This window comes from Macrobrachium nipponense, chromosome 5, assembly GCF_015104395.2.
Source record: "Macrobrachium nipponense isolate FS-2020 chromosome 5, ASM1510439v2, whole genome shotgun sequence".
Classification (NCBI taxonomy): Eukaryota; Metazoa; Arthropoda; class Malacostraca; order Decapoda; family Palaemonidae; genus Macrobrachium; species Macrobrachium nipponense.
In genome coordinates, this window is record NC_061107.1 from 12,161,801 (window position 1) to 12,180,425 (window position 18,625).

Consider the following 18,625-nt stretch of genomic DNA (forward strand, 5'->3'; position numbering starts at 1 on the left):
CCATTAGTCTATACTTTGCAAATACTCTCGTGCATTCTGGATGTAAAAACCCTCTTCTTTTTCTGCGAGATTACAAACTCCTTTGAACCTTCAGGCATCCATCAGGGATTTACACCAACACGGGCTCTTGCTCATAAAGCTTCCTGCAACAGAATTATAAAGCAGTTTCTTTCGCATTTTTTCTCGAAGGTGGCGCGCGTGAAAATGGATTGCCTGGCTCCTCTCCCGTGTAAACCAGGTCAAACAATTGATCGTGGGAGGTCGAATGTCCTTTGTCTTAGTGTTGATGACCGCCTGACAAGGGCTGGGTCTTGTCAGGGCCCACTAAGACAGGTCGGCCAAACAATGACGTCACGAGGGCTCTCGTGTCAAAATTGTAAGTTAGTTTTTTTTTTATCTATAGACAAGGGTCAGATAATCTGCAGGATGTATAATTGCGCAAGACGTCTCATCCGGAATTTTAAGACAGCTAAATGAACGTGACAAATATAAAAGCATTGTACTTACCAAGGTCTAGAGAGTATATATTCTCTAGACCTTGGCAGTTACGTGTGTTATAGTGAAAATAGTCGATACAACTTATTTCTAGCAGGCTTTAGAAAGAAATTGATAGAGAACTTTGTATGAACCATTTGGTTTCTAATTAAGAAGGATGGAATGCATCAGCGTCTAGAACTTTTAAAAAAATCCCTTTCAGTGTCTTTTTTCCTGAATGCGAGAAGGCATTTGGCAGCCTTCAAAGACCGGTGTTAGGGAAAGTTGCGTTACTATGGCATTCCAGTGAAATGTGTAAAACTAATTTGATCTGCAGGTCTGGTTCTCAAGGCGAGGTCTCGCTCGGAATTTTTAGTCGTAGTTAAATGAATGTAGTGACTATGGAGGCGTTGCGTTTACATGAAAGATATTCGATATAGGCTATGTATATAGACTCCACTTCTTTCCTTGCCAAAATATACTTCATATCAACACGATATAAAGTATATTTTGGGAAGTGTTAGCTTAAATCTACGATATATTTCAAATTATATATCCAAAGCCATTCCATTTGTCTGAGTTCTCTCGAAGCCCAGTTATTTTCTTTTATTTATAAAACTATCAGATAATTGTAAATAAAAAAAAATGAATTTAAAAATCTCTAGAGCTAACGCGTCCACAGGAACGTATAAATGTTGACAGTGCAATCATCACTAAACTGTTCGTCATTAACGGAATTAAAAAGAATTGTAATTTCTCTGTTTGAAAAAAAGAGTTAATAATGAGTGGCTTCACTAACCTCTGTCATTTTACAGGAAATCATAAAATTCCAGTTAGCCATTTTTATTTATTTTTTTCGCATATTTGCCTCTTTTTTTTTCTCTCTCTCTCTCTCTCTCTCCCGTAATGGAATTGCTTTCGATAAACCCCACCAGTAATTGCTTGTCAAATAAGTTAGGATGATATGATTTCCGCCCGAAATTTCATTTTAGAACCCCGATGACAAATGACATTTTGCTGCCATTGAATGAAATGAAAAAAGTCCGTATAATGGGGAAATCTGAACGTTTGAAAAATACACATGCTAAAAGGATATGAATGTACTCGATATGAAATTAAAAAAAAAAAAAAAAGTTAAAAAAGCAGTAAAAAGCAGCTGTTAATTAGTTTTTGCTGAAAAGTACATTGGGATTACTGCCTAAATGCCGTAATTTTAACGTTTGTTTCAGTCTATTTACGATTTTCAGAACGAAATAAAATTTTTTAATCCTATGAAAAGGGAATAAGAGACTTAACAATTCTAGACTTCTGATTCTTTTTTCTTTTAGTATAATAATAATAATAATAATAATAATAATAATAATAATAATAATAATAATAATAATAATAATAATAATAATTATTATTATTATTATTATTATTATTATTATTATTATTATTATTATTATTATTATTATTACCTCCATTTCGACTGGGTCGTACTTAGTACTATATAGTGTGGGGTTCCGGGTTGCATCCTGCCTCCCTTAGGACTCCACCACTTTTCTTACTATGTGCGCATTTTCTAGGATCACACTCTTCTGCATGAGTCCTCAGCTACTTCAGCCTCTAGTTTTCCTAGATTCCTTTTCAGGGATCTTAGGATCGTGCCTAGTGTTCCTATGATTATCGGTACAATTTCCACTGGCATATCCCATATACTTCTTATTTCTATTTTCAGGTTGATACTTATCCATTTTTTCCTGTCTTTTCTCTCAACTCTGGTGTCTAATGGCGTTGCGACATCAATGAGTGATACTTTCTTCTTGATTTTGTCAATCAACGTCACGTCTGGTCTATTTGCACGTATCACTCTATCTGTTCTGATTCATAGTCCCAGAGGTTCTATGCCTGATCGTTTTCTATCACTCCTTCAGGTTAGTGCTCGTACCACTTATTACTGCAAGGTAGCTGGTGTTTCTTGCACAGGCTCCAGTGGAGGGCTTTTGCTACTGAATCATGCCTCTTTTTGTACTGGTTCTGTGCAAGTGCCGGAAATTTGCTTGCTATGTGGTTTATGGTTTCGTTTTTCGTATTGCACTTCTTACATATGGGAGAGATGTAATTTCCATCTATCGTTCTTTGAACATAATATCTGGTTCTTAGGGCCTGATCTGTCCCGCTGTTATCATTCCTTCAGTTTCCTTCTTGGGCTCTCCCCTCTGCAGCCATTGCCATGTGTCATCGCTGGCTAGTTCCTTAGTCTGTTTCATGTATTGTCCGTGCACTGGTTTGTTGTCCCATTCCTCTGTTCTGTTTGTCATTCTCCTGTCTCCCTATATTTCTGGGTCTTCGTCTACATTTATCAGCCCTTCTTCCCATGCACTCTTGAGCCACTCGTCTTCACTGGTTTCTAGATATTGCCCCAGTGCTCTGTTCTCGATGTTGAAGCAGTCCTCTATGCTTAGTAGTCCTCTCCCTCCTTCCTTTCGTGTTATTATTATTATTATTATTATTATATTATTATTATTATTATTATTATTATTATTATTATTATAAGGAAAGAGACCTCCTCTAAGGGTAGCAGCATTGAAAGAAAATGATGGCTGTTCCTACGGCACTCAATTTATATAGTCTTCTCTGTTCTTCTTATATTACCATTTTTTCGTCGAATAGTAAAACACGAAATTTACTTGGATAAATTTTTCCTCTTTAATTCAGTGTGGGAAATATCTAATTATTCTTTTTAATGAAATCTTACATATTTTGGGAACGTTGGTAACCCTGCACCCTCCACGACAAAGAGACTATTCGTTATGTTACCCGAAGAAACTTCGACAGTTTGTTGGAAATATTTTAATTTCCCTTCGAATGCTTCCTGTTTAAGCGTCATGTTAACATGAATGAACTATATTTCATCGTCCTGATGTATATACAAGATGATGTAATTAATGCTTTTTCTTTGTAAACAAGTAATATAGTTTCTTCTTTTTTAATGGCCTGACTACATCAGCAGAATGTCTGAGTTACCGAGAGAGAGAGAGAGAGGAACCCTGATTTCGGGCTAGAGTGCCTGGCTAGCACCTGGTCGCCAAAGCATTGTTTATGTAATTTCAATATGACAGTCCTGAGCTACGTAATGAGCTTATGAAGGTTGGTAGGTAGAGTTTAGGGGTCCACGCTAGGCTGCTTAATCATTTTAAAACTTCATTAGACTTATCAGGCTTGGAAAAAGGGCCAAAGCTAATTTGAGGCTTATGGGAGAATCAATATTTTGAGTGTTTGTGGAAAATTTGGGCTTATAAAGATTGGTGACTTCCTCTCACCCGATTCGAGGATTTGGAATTTTAAGCTTCTACTTCCATTTTCCATTATAATAACCTTTCTTTGCCCTCTCGACCTTTCTCTTATCTTTTCCTTTTTCCCTTTTACTTGCTTGGAACTTCCGATTTACATTTAAATGCGTGGCTCTTAATGTCAGTAAAGCTTAAGATTTAAGGTGTATTTTTTCATTAAAATTTACTTTTGAGAAACATACGAGCATACCAAATAGTGCTTCCTCTGTTTCTCAAAACGTTGGTATTTTGCCGAAATATTTTCATAGACGTTTCATGATGAACTTATTATATCTAAATGTTTCAACTCTTTTCCTTCCTTGTTTTGAGAGCTGTTATCCAGTGCGGGCTTTGGGTGCTGACTTCTCTCAAAGTCTTGGCTAGTTATGTCATCTGTCAAGTTTATTTTGCCAACTCTTCTTAACCTTACCTAGTTGATTTTGCTTACGGTACTAGGCAAACTGCTAGTGCAAACATTGTGTCAGGTTTAATACTAAGCTTGCTAGGAACTTTATCCTGGCTACAACTTAAGTGTGGAATATTTTGCCCAGTGCACTTGTGGAATTATCTTCTGATCTCCAAATATTTCAGCCAGGAGCAAATTCCTTCCTGCTCTTTGCTGCTAACGTCTCCTGAATTCCAGGTTCCCTCATATTTATTTGTCACTGATGGAGCACCTGCTAGTGTTAAGATATGTTTTCCCATGGCGAGCAGGCGCCAAGTAAGCGTGCCGGTTGGAGACAGCAACTGGACCTAATAAACCACACGCCTCTACCACCGTGTATCTCTTGTCCCACCTTGACATCCAATATGGCGCAGTGATTCTTAAGGACCAACGTGACCCTCACCATGCCCTTCCAGCGTCGCTCAGCGCAGTCCACACCAAGGGCTGCACGCCCTGTCGTCCCCCCGTGGGCTCGTTCCTGCCCTGCAAGAAGCCAGGCAGGCCATGGCGGCACAGCAACAAATGATCAACTCCCTCCGTGACCGGATTATGACACACGCTACCCCTGCACCTCGTGTCCCTTCGTCTGCAGCCCCAGAGAAGTGTGAAATAGAGCTGAAGCCCGCCTCGTTCAGATCCTGGAGAAGGTCGATGGAATGTTGGATTGAATTGTGCAGACTACCGCCGCACGAGGTTGTCCACCACATCAGGCTACACTGCCACGCACCCTCTGCAACGAGCGCTGGAACGCCAGATTCACCTCTCAGGAATGGAGTAACCTCACCGCTACGGAAGCCATGGATTTCATTCGCGATATTGTGTTTACGCTCTACAAACCGTGCTGTGTTATGGTCGGAGTTTTTCAATGCGATACAAGGCCCAGGCGAAAAGCGTTAGTGACTACTTTTTAAAGTGTTCCCAAAAGGCCACCGATTGCAATTTCCAGTGCCCTCAGTGTCAGTGTAGCCTAGCCGAATATATGTTATTACCTAAGTTAACGGTGGGCCTAAGTGATGAGGCTATGCGTCATCATGTGTACCAATGTAGCAATGACATTAATAGTGTTAATGCCCTAAGGGCTAGGTGCTGTGCCTACGAGGCGGCCCGTGTTGACGCCACTGCGCGCCAATGCAATTGGCGGGAAACTGCTCTCGCGGCTGGCAGCGAGATACCCGAGGCAGATCATCCGAATGCAACCGTCGCTGGTACAGGTAGGGGCCACCCACCCCTCCCTGTGGGAACTGCGGCGGCCGCCATGCCCCCGGCAGGAGCCTCATGCCCCGCCAAGTCCGCCGTATGCAACGGATGCCGCAAGCAGGGCCACTATCAAAATGGCTGCAGGAAATCACATGCAAAAACGGCAGAATCCCCGACAGATGTGTCTAGCTGCTGTGTCTGGTGCTGTGCTTGTTGCAGGCGCCAACCTCACCCGCCACCCAGTAGTGGAGGTAACAGTCGTCCACACCGCCACAGGAGTACAAGCGACTGTCGTCACCGTGGCGGACACTGGGGCACAGGTATGTGTGGCGGGCCCCTCCCTACTGTCGCGCCTCCAAGTCCGCCCAGCAGCCCTTACACCCCGCGCCGGCTTGCGGGATGTAGCAAACCTCCCCTGAAGTGCCTTGGATCCGCCATGTGCCACGTAACCCTGCAAGGCCGCACCACGGAGCAGGACGCGTATTTCGTGCAGTCGGCAAAGTACCTCTTCCTGTCACTGGACGCCTGCAGGGACTTGAAGCTGGTACCCAAGGAGTTCCCCCACCCCTCCCCGCGGTGGCACACGTGAGCTTGTTCGATGGCGTGGCTCGACGGGCCGCCCAGGTACCATCCCGACCCGCCGAGGTGCCCCTGCCGCCCCAGGAGGAGCATGCGGCCAGACTGGAAGCTGGCTCCTGCAACATTTCGCCACGACGACGTTTAACACAGCCAGAAAGCCACTGCCAGTGATGCAGGGGGAACCGCACCACATCCACCTGCCTCCCAGGAGCCACACCCTACGCATGCCACACCCCAGCATCGGTGCCAAAATACTGGGAAGTGGAAGTGAAGGCCCAGCTCGAAGAGGACGTCGCCCGTGGCGTCATAGAACCAGTACAGTCGACTACCAGTGCCTTAACGCATCCTGCCTGCGGGAGACACACCATACCCCAGCCCCATTCGACATGGTGTCCGGGGTACCCAAGCACTCATTCAAGACCGTGGCGAACGCACCCCCTGGGGGAGATTTCGTTACCGACGTACCCCCATGGGACACTGCTCCGCTGGCGATGCGTATACTCGACGATTCGACGACGCCATCCAGGACATCCAGAGGAAATACAAGTGCGTGGACGACACCCTGCTCTACGACGACAGCATCGAAGGGGCTTTCCTGGGCTGGGCATGCCTACGACTTCCTCGAAACCTGCGCAGCTAAGGGCGTCATCCTGAAGGCGGAGAAATTCCAGTTCGCAAGAAGAGAAGTGGATTTTGTGGGCTTCAACTTGGGCTGGGAGGCCTACAAGCCAACAGAGGAATGTTTGGCGGCCATCAAGAACTTCCGATGCCCGTGTCAGCCCTCTATCACCGACATAAGGGTGTGGTACGGATTCGTCAACCAGCTGGCACCCTTCCTCGCAACAGCCCCCATCATGAACACATTCAGGGAGCTCCTCAAGAAGCCAACGGGGAAGTTAGTGTACTGGGACGAGGCACTCCGCACCAAATTCCATCACGCTCAGGACACAATCTGCCAATTAGCAAAGGACGGGTTGGCCTACTACGACAGGAGCCGCCCCACAGCAGCGATCACTGACTGGAGCAAAGAGGGCATAGGGTTTGTTATCCTCCAGCAGTATTTGCGCGTGCAGCTCCGCCGACACCACCCTTCTGCCTGCACAAATGGTGGGTGGCGCCTGGCAATGTGCGGCAACCGCCATCTCACCGCCGCTGAAGCTGGCTACGCCGCCATTGAGGGGGAAGCCCTCGCAGTAGCCTGGTGTCTCCAGAAGGCGAAGCTGTTCCTGCTGGGATTCCCCAACCTCACCGTCGTGACAGACCACCGCCCATTAACCAAGTTGCTGGGGGATCGGGCCCTTACGGAAATCTCCAACCCCCGTCTCTTCAGGCTGAAGGAGAGAACCCTGCAGTACCGCTTCAGGGTCAAGTATCTGCCTGGGAAGCATAACAGTGCAGCAGACTTCCTATCACGATACCCCCCCCTTGAAAGCTGATCCCAGCACCCACGACGTGGACCTCGACGAGGACCTCACCGACGCCATGGCGGCCCACTGTCTTGGCAGCAGTAGAGCACGACAGCTGCGTCGTGGACGAGGCGAGTGTCAGACATGCCGCCGTCAGCGACCCCGTGTATCAGCTGCTCATGGCCAGGGTCCTGGCCGGGGACTGGGCGGACAGGAAGTCCCAGGAAGTTGCATGCCTTCGGCCCTTCTACGGTGTCAGGGAGAGGCTGGCCGTCGTCCAAGACTTAGTGACATACACATTTGAACAGGGCAACGTCCGCCTAGTTATACCGGAGCCCCTTCGTCAGCAGGTGGCTGCCAACCTACACGCGGGGCACCAAGGCCTGGACTCCATGCAACGACGGAGCGCGCCAGATGGTATACTGGCCTGGACTCAAGGGGGACCTGCAGTATTGCCGCTCCTTGTGCGAAGAATGCGACGTTTCACGCACCATCCCAGGCCGCGGAGGAATTCATCATCACGCCGCCCCCCAAGTACCCCTTCCAGATGACGGTAGCAGATATGTTCCAGCACGACGGACACATGTACATGGCCTACGCAGATAGGCTCACAGGTTGGCTGGAGCTGGGCCCACTTCCCCCACGGTACCTCCTCCTCTCACATCAAGACCCAGCTACATCGCTACTTCGCCAGGTGGGGGGCCCCGGAGCAAATCTCCACGGATGGGGGCACTAATCTGGCAAGCGAGGAAATGGGGGAATTTTTCAAGTTGTGGGGCGTGTCCGCGCGACTATCATCTGCCCAGTACCCTCAGTCCAACGGCAGGGCAGAGGACGCGGTCAAGGTTGGGAAGCGGATAATAATGGCCAACACAGGCAGCGGCGGCAACCTCGACACGGACAAGTCCTCTTTGGTTATGCTGCAGTACCTCAACACACCCCTCCGCGGAATGGAATAAAGTCACCCGCCCAAATGGCAGCAGGCAGGCAGCTCCGAGACGGCGTACCTACGGCCCGCTGGCACCTCACAGTAGACAAACACTGGGGGGCAACCCTCCTGCATAGAGAACGTCCAGATGGCTAACAATGGTGCTGCCTCACCGAGAACGGACCCTCCAGAACGCTTCCCGTCATAAACCGGGGCTCCCATGTACGAGTGCAAAATCAAGCCACCAAGCTGTGGGACCGTACCGGTATCGTGGCGGAAACGCTCCCATACCGACAATACCTAGTCAGACTGAACGGCAGCGGGCGCCTCTCCCTCCGTAACAGGAAGCACCTGCGTCTCACATCATCGGGGCCCCAGCCAGGGCGAGCAACACCTACCACGCATCCATCCCTTCCCCACGCCCAGCAGGCCACCGGTCAGCCACCCTATGCCCAGCCCGCAAGCAAGTGCGGGAGTCACGCCCATCACGTCACGCCAGGAGGCCAGCTTGGATGAATGACTACATATGACGTCTTTGAACTGTCATACACCCGTTCTTATGTGTAATCATGTACATTACAGCAGCATCTGTTTATTTTGTTTTATTGGATCTGTCCCATTACTCTATCGCATGCACCCAATTTAATCCATGTATATCCATGTATTGTTCTTTTTATTTCCTATCCATGTATACCCATGTATTAATCTCGGGGGGGGGGGGGGGGGGGGGGGGGGGATGATGGAGTACCTGCTAGTGTTAAGATATGTTTTCCCATGGCGAGCAGGCGCCAAGTAAGCGTGCCGGTTGGAGACAGCAACTGGCGTGAGTATGTAATTGAGGACCTAATTACCACACGCCTCTACCACCGTGTATCTCTTGTCCCACCTTGACATCCAATAGTCACCTTTTCCTGTAAGTAGTCCTTCTCTTCAGGCTGGTTTCTAAAGAAACAAAGAAAGACAAAATTAAGTAAACTAACGAGTATTTTTCAAGAATACGTTGCTCTGAATTAGACCCACTTTTTCGTTACTATAAATATCATTTTCAGACCGTGGTAACACCAAAATTTCCATGACACCTAAGCTAAGATCACTGTGATTGCAATGGAATATGGAACTGCAAATATTAAAAGACTTTACACTAGAAATGACTCTTTATGTGGAGTCCCATTTAAGCTTAAAGATAGTGCCAACATCAAACAGCTAATATCACTAAAGCTGTAGAAAATGCTGGATGCTTTTAATTTCCTTTTAATTTCTATTGGGGGCTACGTATCAAACGTCGTACAGCTACAAAAATATAATTTGATAATACCTATACTATTATAGGCTTTTGCACCTGATAAAATTCCCGTTTAATAAAATATAATGTCTGAAAAGTCAATGCAATCGTCCTGTTGACATTTCAAAATAGTGTCCCTTTGAATTACGTTTTCTTAAACGTAAATTTGAAAGTTTTCTTTGTTTTATTAGCATATACTCATATAAATTGACGCAGGTCTTCATGTGTGGGACGCTCTGAAATTTATAGATTTACAAACTTCTTTTTATTTTCCGATTAAAACCTGACTATGTGCATACTTAAATTTCTGGCGTATTTAAATTTATACTAGATATTCTTCAGAAATTATGAACTACTATCGTGTTCGACTGAGTCTAACATATTATAAAAGAGTTTTTTTTTTTCTTTTAAATTGAGGGGAATGTAAATGCGGATACCTGGCAAATACAATATGGCTCTTTACTTAAGTTTATAATGCCAGACATTGCTGTAAAGTATGTCTGATCATTGATATGACGAGTTCTTATAGAAAACGGTGGTAGATAAGTTGGACATTGCGTTCACGAAGTTGTTATGGTCAACTGGAAAACGTTGGCTTAGTCTGTGTGTTATCTTCGACACATCTTAACAATGGTTACTTTACGTTTCGAACTCTCATTTCCCGTGGTTGTTTTATTTACCCTATCTACAGTCATGTTTTTATCTGTTGATAATGTTTTACCTGCTACTGAAGGTAACAATGATCTTTACCGAAGCATCATCTGAAAACTGGTCTTGGTCAGCCAATAGGAGAATCCCTTACAAAGATACTTTGCCAGTAGGCAAATTTTTCAGCCAATGAAAGAGGTCGACAGAAGCGTAGGTTAATGGTGGATGTCTCTGATTGGACAAAGCAATTCCTATCCTGACTTCAGAATCGGATTCGAATTTCGGAAGCCTCAGTGTAGTTCTAAACACGAAGATGTGAGGATGTCTCTTTGAACGAGTGCTTACGAAATGAATACAAGGATTTGGGTAAGAACAAAAGTTAGTTTGTATCCCATTCTTGGGACTGTTGTAGTCTTTGTAAAAGATGGAGGTTCGAATAGCCATTAAACATCTTAAAATCTATGTTCATCGAAACGAGTGTATCTTAAGTTATGGAATTTAGGATTTTGCCAACTTTTCGAAAACGTTCGTAGAGTATGAAGGCCTTTGATTCTGTAAGGCTCTTGTGTGCTTTATAAAAAAACTTGGTATGCCAAAGTTCTATGAAAATATTAGGCTCGTAGTTGTGGTTCTATGTCCATGAAAGTATACTGTTAAGGTAAGTGTAAGAAGGTACTGCAAGGAGTTAAGTCGCCTGATGTGGACCCTTGGACTCTCATTACATCAATACAGACGAACCCACAGTTGTTTTTTTTGATCTCATATAATTAGTAAAGCACCAATGATCTAGATTTATTGTGCCATGACCTTCCAAACTTATAAAAAAAAAAAAGTCATGAATGGAATTTGAAATAAACATCATTTTACAAGAATAAAAAGTCCTGGCGTCAACCTGATGGCCAGACCCGAGATACGGCGCTTAAATGTCAACATTGTTGTCTTAATAATCCATAAGAAATTGAGATTTATTTATTGTGGAATATAGGCCAAGTATTCCAATAACAAATTCCCGGATTCACTTAATTCGACAGTGATTCTTTAAATGTAATAGTAAATACCAGGTGAATAATTATCATGAATTTCCAACCTAATATTTGAATTAGGGGGTCAGTCGTGATCACAGACAAACCTATCCACTCTTTATGTATTCTAGACAAAATAAAAACCCAACTGGTCTCTGTAGGATAATTGTCGTTCCTCATGAAAATGCCCTTTCTAACATTCGTTTAGAGATCATAGTGATTTTGAGGAATTTCTATTGTATTACTAAAAGATTCACATCGTCTTAACAGATGGCAACATCAATACGTTTAGATTTCTCTAAATTTCCATCATATTGGTTCAAGGCATACACCATACATCACCTTACTACTGTTATTGCAACCCAAACCCTTATTACATATTTATTAGCGAAGTTCAGTGATGAGTTTTTAAGGAAACTTCTTCCTGAACTGATCATCCTTTATAACTTGATACTGCTTATATTGCTTTGCACATGCGCAATGTACCGTACACTCAACAAACTTAGTTCTTCCATCAAAGGGAACAAACATAGCTTACTCTTAGCCTTTCAGACCTCTTAACTGGATTGAGTTCTCAACAAAAATAGAGCATTTTCTAACCCAATATAGCACTGGGATACTGGTGTTCCGGGGTATTTAAAAAAGAACAGAGGTTCTTCAGTCTGCCAATCCACTCCGTAGACTTAACAGCATTATGTCCAAATTTTTAGCCTCCAGATAACAATTCTGTCTAATCCCTTTACTAAGTCTTGGGTTAGATCCACCTAACACTTATCTTGTCTTTTAGGTCTCTTGATGTATTATGGCCGACTGATCACGTCTTCCCCACTACAGAGCAGCTTGAAGCTTAGGTTATTTTTCCACAAAATCAAGAACCTGTTGAGGTTACAACATAAGGATGAAAAGTTAACGGCAGGCGACCAGCTACCCATGAATTGATGATGTAGGAGTAAACAACTGGAAAATGTGAAGCGAGAAAATATATTTGAGAAACCACCTTTATTTAACTGCTTTCGAGTAATTTCTTGTTCATTTATTTGGTGAAATAATGCTCGTGTTCGTTTTCTCTTCATAGATCGATGAATTTCTTCAAATTATTTAATAAGGTTGACCTTCAAATTCGAGTACACTGACACTGATAAGCATAGAGGATTAAGAGTTGCATCCCAGAAAATACTAGAAGCATAAAACTTAAGCTTTTTTAAGAAGTTTAACCAGGAGTTAAAGAGATGGGAAATTATGGAGATCATGAAGAAAGACAATAACACAGGACGCAGGAGTAGTTTATTAAGGAAGCTGTCAATACAGACTGACAAGACCTTCCTATGAAACAAGTGAGGGAGGAGGAATCTGAATAATGGCTTATGCCATCAGGGTGAGTCTTTAAGTATTTAACGGTTAGAAATTCTATTGTAGCTTTTTAGAAGTCAATTACGATGGCGTGTTATGCTTTTGAATTCGTGTTTATTCTAAATACACTACACTCAATCAAGTTGCTCTTGACATATTCCAGAAACAGGCATTGACCTTACTCATAGCAATGTCACGTTTGAATTTTTCTCAAAATACGTTCGCGCATGAAACGCTTTAGGGTATTCAGTTGTTAAATGGTCATAGGTATCTGGATCTTAGATTCTTTAGGAATATAATAATAATAATAATAATAATAATAATAATAATAAATAATAATAATAATAATAATAATAATAATAATAATAATAATAATGATAATAATAATAATAATGTCATAAGCTTTTGCCAGTTTTTTATTGATATGTAAATTGAAGATCAAGCTATTTTTTATAGTATAACGGTTACTGTTGCAGAGACTAAATGGGATTTCAGAAAGAAGTCCTTGATAGCCAGAGTCCTACAGACTAAGGCAGTAACAAAGGTCCCAGCCCTGTCCCTCTTTGCAACGTAGACTTGTGTATAAGATAATTTAGGCTATTTTGTAGCTAAATATGTTCTTACTTTTTTACCCTGCAACCAAAATAACTTCCATTTTCCATGATTTAATTAACCCCTTTCTCTTACTTTCAGGTCGTCTGCAGTATTCGAGCTCTTGAAGGAAATATTTAGCGGATTTTGATGAAAATGAAAACAAAGAATTTTTTTCTTGTCTTGAGCAAAGGTAGGTGTTTGATGAAGATGAATGAATTTATTTTTTTCCTTTTAATAAGTTAATCTCTTCTTTCTGTATTTCCCTTTAGCTTCTCTTACTTCTTAATGAACACCATAATTTTTAAGCTTGAATTTCAAATCAATGGCGAATAGAGTTCATCTTCTGATTAATAATAATAATAATAATAATAATAATAATATAATAATAATAATAATAATTAATAATAATAATAATAATAATAATAATAATAATAATAATAATAATAATAATAATAATAATAATAATAATAATGGAAAGTAATGATTTCGGTGCGATAGAAACTCATGTTCAGTTGGAGTCATAACTACAGGTTTAGTAGTCTGTTTGATAGAAACTCAAAATGATGTAGTTTAAAGCTTTGGACCTACAATCAAAACAGATTTAAGTCAGTGAGATTAAAAGGGAAGTGGAAGCATCTGTGGCCCTTTTATAAAAGGGTTCCAGGTATAGGTGGCCTTGGGCCAGTCCATAATTATCTTTATCTTAATAACTTGCAATACAAAAGTTTTCACGAACTGCTCCTCTATCTCTTCAGGGAAGAGGCTACAGCTAAGGAAGAAGAGAGACGGCCATATTTTCCTTTATCATATATTTACAAAGAGCCAGAATGAATGGTTCTTCACATTTGTCAACAGTTTTTTTATGACCAGATGAAGTAGAAGAAAATTTCCCCATGACCATAAATGTGGAAATTAGTCACAATTTCGTACAGTGAAAGAATGAGCTTACTTCTTTTGAATTAATTGTTATGGAAGTATGAAAGGTAGCTATAGGTTTTTCAGGGTCCTAACAATCCCTATTGAGCCAAAGCCGAGTAGGGGTTCAGTTTTGCCTCCTGTAGTTGTGAAATAGGAACTTTTGGAATCTTCATCTTATGGGGTAGTTTTCTATGATTCAGTTTATATGATTTATTACCTAAGACTACTGCTGGTTCAGTATTTCCATGCTCATTTGTCTTCAGATTGACAATAACTATCAGGCAGTTCAGTATTATGCAGCACATATACAGTAGACTTTACTTTTTTACTTGAGGGTCATGTATTCTTGATATTAGAAAGTCTAGTTTTTATTGCTTTTATGGGTTACCTTCGTGATGGTCAGTATAGCTAGTAATAGTAGTGTGGAGTAAAACGTACGAGGTGTTAACCTTCATACGTAATATTTTCGTATAAAGTACAAATTAGTCTTGATATATTTTGTCAATGAGTCTTAAAGATATTGTTCATCTAGACTGAGGTTAAGCTTCTCTTATACACGATGTAGCCTTAATCCATAGTTTTTCAATTACTGAGTTTTGCCTGAGTTCCCTTAGAATTAAATTCTCACGAGCTTCTAGGTCTGGCCTCAGTGCAATAGTACATAGGCACTCATACTTTTAAGTTATGTACAAGCTATTTTCAGCTACAGGGTGGTGGAGGAGGAGGAGGAGTAGGAGGTTATATCACAGCCTGACGCTTTTACATGTTTACATTCTAGAATATGAGATACAGACACAACTCTACTTACGAACATTCAGAGATACGAACAACCACGATCATAAAATAAAATTGTACTTTACTGTATTACCATAATTTGCTTAGTGTATTGAATGTTTTGAGGTTTTATATATCATTCATATTAATAAGATACTCTATAAAATACAGTACAGTAATGGTATTGTGTTTTAGTATGAAAAAAAAACATAAATAGTGCTGCACGTATTAACTCGGTATCAACTTGGACTTACGAACAAATCAAGAACGAACAGCCGTTCGGAACGATATTCGTTCATAAGTAGAAAAGCGTCTGTAGTATTTGAGAATTTAGCTTTTTAGTTTTGGCCTCAATATTGTTGGTAACCCGAAAAATTGCCGCTGTTATCCAGTGATTGAACAATAAATATCCTTAAGTTTGGACAAAATTTGCAGTGAAAATAATGCATCTTAACGTAAATTGGTTAGATCTAATATTAAGAACTGTTAAGTACCTTACCAAGAGCATTATTATCACGGCATCTCTGCATATTTCAAGACTGCTGACAAGCGAAGGCTCCAGACTGGAAGTATCACTGATTTCAAGAAAATATATCAGGTGAATGAATTAGACAATATTACGAGTGTCTTACTTCGAGAATGATTTTGTTTTAGTGGAAATTATACTTCACGTAAATGAATGCGTAAACTAACAAATTCAAAATGATACTCTAATTTGGGTGGGATATTGTAGCGATGGTACTTTGGCATATAAGTAAACTCGAAAGTTTAATAAGCATCCACCATGTATGAGAGGGGCTTATCCGTCTTCATGTTACATTGATAAATAAACTATCTTGAGAGATTAAAAATCATCTTGAGAATTAGTCAGTGGTATTTTCACTGAATCACTAAATATTTTCCAGGTCTTTATGAAAAGTTTATTAAATTTCTCAGTCAACTTCGTAGCTATTAATAGAGTTATTTAATTAACTAATACTTTCAATCTGATTTGCTAGCCAACCATGTCCCAAATATCTTTCATAGTAAGGCTCCCATGAAGAGACTGATTCTCTATGCAAGGTGTCAGTTGGAGTAAGGTTAGGTTAAAGAAACTGAACATAAAACTATGACTGACTAAAGGGATGAGAAATAAAGGGAAGATATTTGATAGTCAGGGATTTTGTGATTTTGTGTTATGCGTATACTTTCCCCTAAGAATAGTTATCAGACGTGAAGTCTTAAGAGTTCTGTCTCAGCTTAGGAACTAAATCTGGACAATATTCGGTTATCTTAACGAAAATTGTTTGGTAAATTCACGCTCGTTATTTCTGAGTTATGGGTTGTGTAAATTTACGAATTAATTAACCAACCAACAGTGTCTTGAATTTTTTTTTTTTTTTTTTTTTTAGGTTAATGTGTAAATTTATTTTATTATTGTTAACGTATCTCGTATAATTGTCGTTGGAAATTTGCAATTTGCTCACAACAAGATTCCTAACTGTTAGCGTTGAAATAGTAAATTTAGAATTTGAATGCTCTAATGAGAAAATTATTGTAATTACAAATTATGTATTGGTTCTATTGTACGAGCACATCTGTATTTCAACTTTTACTCTGTTCTCATTACGTCTTAGCTTTCCTTTTGTTAGGAAAGATAATTCGCATCTTTATTTAAAAAAAAACTAGTGGCACCAAATAATCAAGGAAATTGTATTCATATCGAGGGTCATCTTTGATGTGCCAGTTGGACGTTTTTATCTGTGTTTTATAAATTATGAATTTAGAGACTCAAAGCTGTACAATTTTTACCAATTGACCAACGACTAGAAATCTGAGGTAGCAATAACTTGGCAATATTATTAGCTATATAAACCAGGTATGGTAATGAAATGCTTTTTTTTTTTTAATTATATAAATAATTCAGACATTCCTTGCTTCTTTCTCTCAGTCTTCCGTTCTGACTAGACTTCCCTCTTTGTGAACTAGAAATCTCACATCACACATTCAAGGGTATTTCTTCGATCTCCTGTTGAAGCGGTTACATTTGGAAGAGCAAAATTGCTAACGTTTTGCACAGGTAGAAGCAATTCTGCTCATCTGAACCCTTTGCAGCAGAAAACCTGTTTGTACGTTTTATGCTATCATGAAACCCACTTGTTTTGTTGACCAAGTAAACAGACTCTCTCTCTCTCTCTCTCTCTCTCTCTCTCTGTTCTACACCTTTTGTGCCTTCCCGAAGTTTTCACAGGGTTTTCTGAAGCATCACATCACATTATATGCTTCCCTGAAGATCCCTTACATGAATTACAGCTGTTAAAGCTTCATTGTTAGAGGGACCCTTATTATGTACACTTATTTAGTTTACTCCATATTCTCACGTTGCTTTCGCCATTAATCCCAGAAACAGGGATTAAGTACGTTCTTACACATTCACATTCTTACACTTAACTCTAACTGCACTCTGGAAAAAAACTCAATAGGTATTCAGTTGTTCATGGTAATAGATTTTTCGATCTTGGCTTGTGGGGTGTAAAGATAGTTGAAATCGTAGCTAAATTCTTAAGTAAAATGTAATTTTTTTTTATATATAGAGATTTGGTAGTCATGTTTTTTTATGGTACCTAAGTTACGGGTTTCATCTTGCCTTGATTTTTTGAGCAGAGAGGTTATTTGTTTTCAGTACTGAAGACAAAGTGAGAACTAGGGCAGCTTCTGGTAAACAAGTCATAAACCTAAACAGTTTTAAAAATGAAAGCTGTGAATCATTGTTCATCACTAAAGGCTGAAGTACAGAGGTCCTCATAATTATACATTGTGTAGTAGTTAGAACTGGAAATGCTTAAAATAAAGTATCCAATGGGGTCTGCATTGCAGTGCTCCGGAGAAGTGAGTGTCCCTATCAGGGGGTATAAGTAGTTACCAGCTTTGAAGCTGAAACAGAGGACTCTTCTCTAAGTTGACAACTGAACAGCTGATTGCTGAGATAGGAAAGACGTTATGTGCTTCCCTTGTGCTATCCCAGATCTCTCAATTTTTTCGAATGTTACAGCTGAGGAATATTAGACCCTTTCAAATGTCAAAAAAGGGAGATTATGGTAACGTTATGAATGAGGCAGGCCTTAGTTATATTTGTATACATAAGCAAATGCTTGATTGTCATGAAGTGTCGTATAAGAAACTCTTATGATGTAAATATATATTTCGACATTCTTTCAGAAACAGTCAAGCAAAAGACCTGTGGTTATCATGGATATTATATTGTCGAACGTGTAGCTAAAAGAATTCTTTTCTTAGAACTGTGTTTAGATGTATACTTGCAAATATTTGTAGTATGGTTATGTAATCCGTCTTTAGAGATATTTTTAAGTGATTTAATGTGGGAAATTCTAACTTGCAGAACACAGTTCACTAAGATCAGAGAGCAAATTTTCTTGGATATAATATGCCATTTTTGCTGATTCTGGATTTGACTATATCATAACCTGGATTTTTTTCACATATAACTGCATTTTACATGAACCTGTCTCAGAAGATGATTTTTAAGTACTGTACGTAATATATATCTTGCCAGATGTCTTTAAAATTTAAAAATACTATCAGAACACTTAAAAAATTAAATATATTAAGTCTATTAGAACGTTTAGAGAGCGAGAAAAATCATCCTTTTGGTCGAGCAGATAACAATACTTTTAATTATAATTTGGACGCATGC

The 18,625-nt window shown here is 40.6% G+C and overlaps 1 long non-coding RNA gene across 1 annotated transcript; it reads left to right on the top strand.

The window, feature by feature from the left end:
- Positions 1-10,579: 10,579 nt before the first annotated feature.
- LOC135215091 (uncharacterized) lies at positions 10,580-13,430 on the top strand. The gene is made up of 3 exons (XR_010314562.1): positions 10,580-10,639; positions 12,083-12,670; positions 13,339-13,430. It is a non-coding gene; the product is annotated as an uncharacterized LOC135215091 (long non-coding RNA).
- The last annotated feature ends 5,195 nt before the right edge of the window (positions 13,431-18,625 follow it).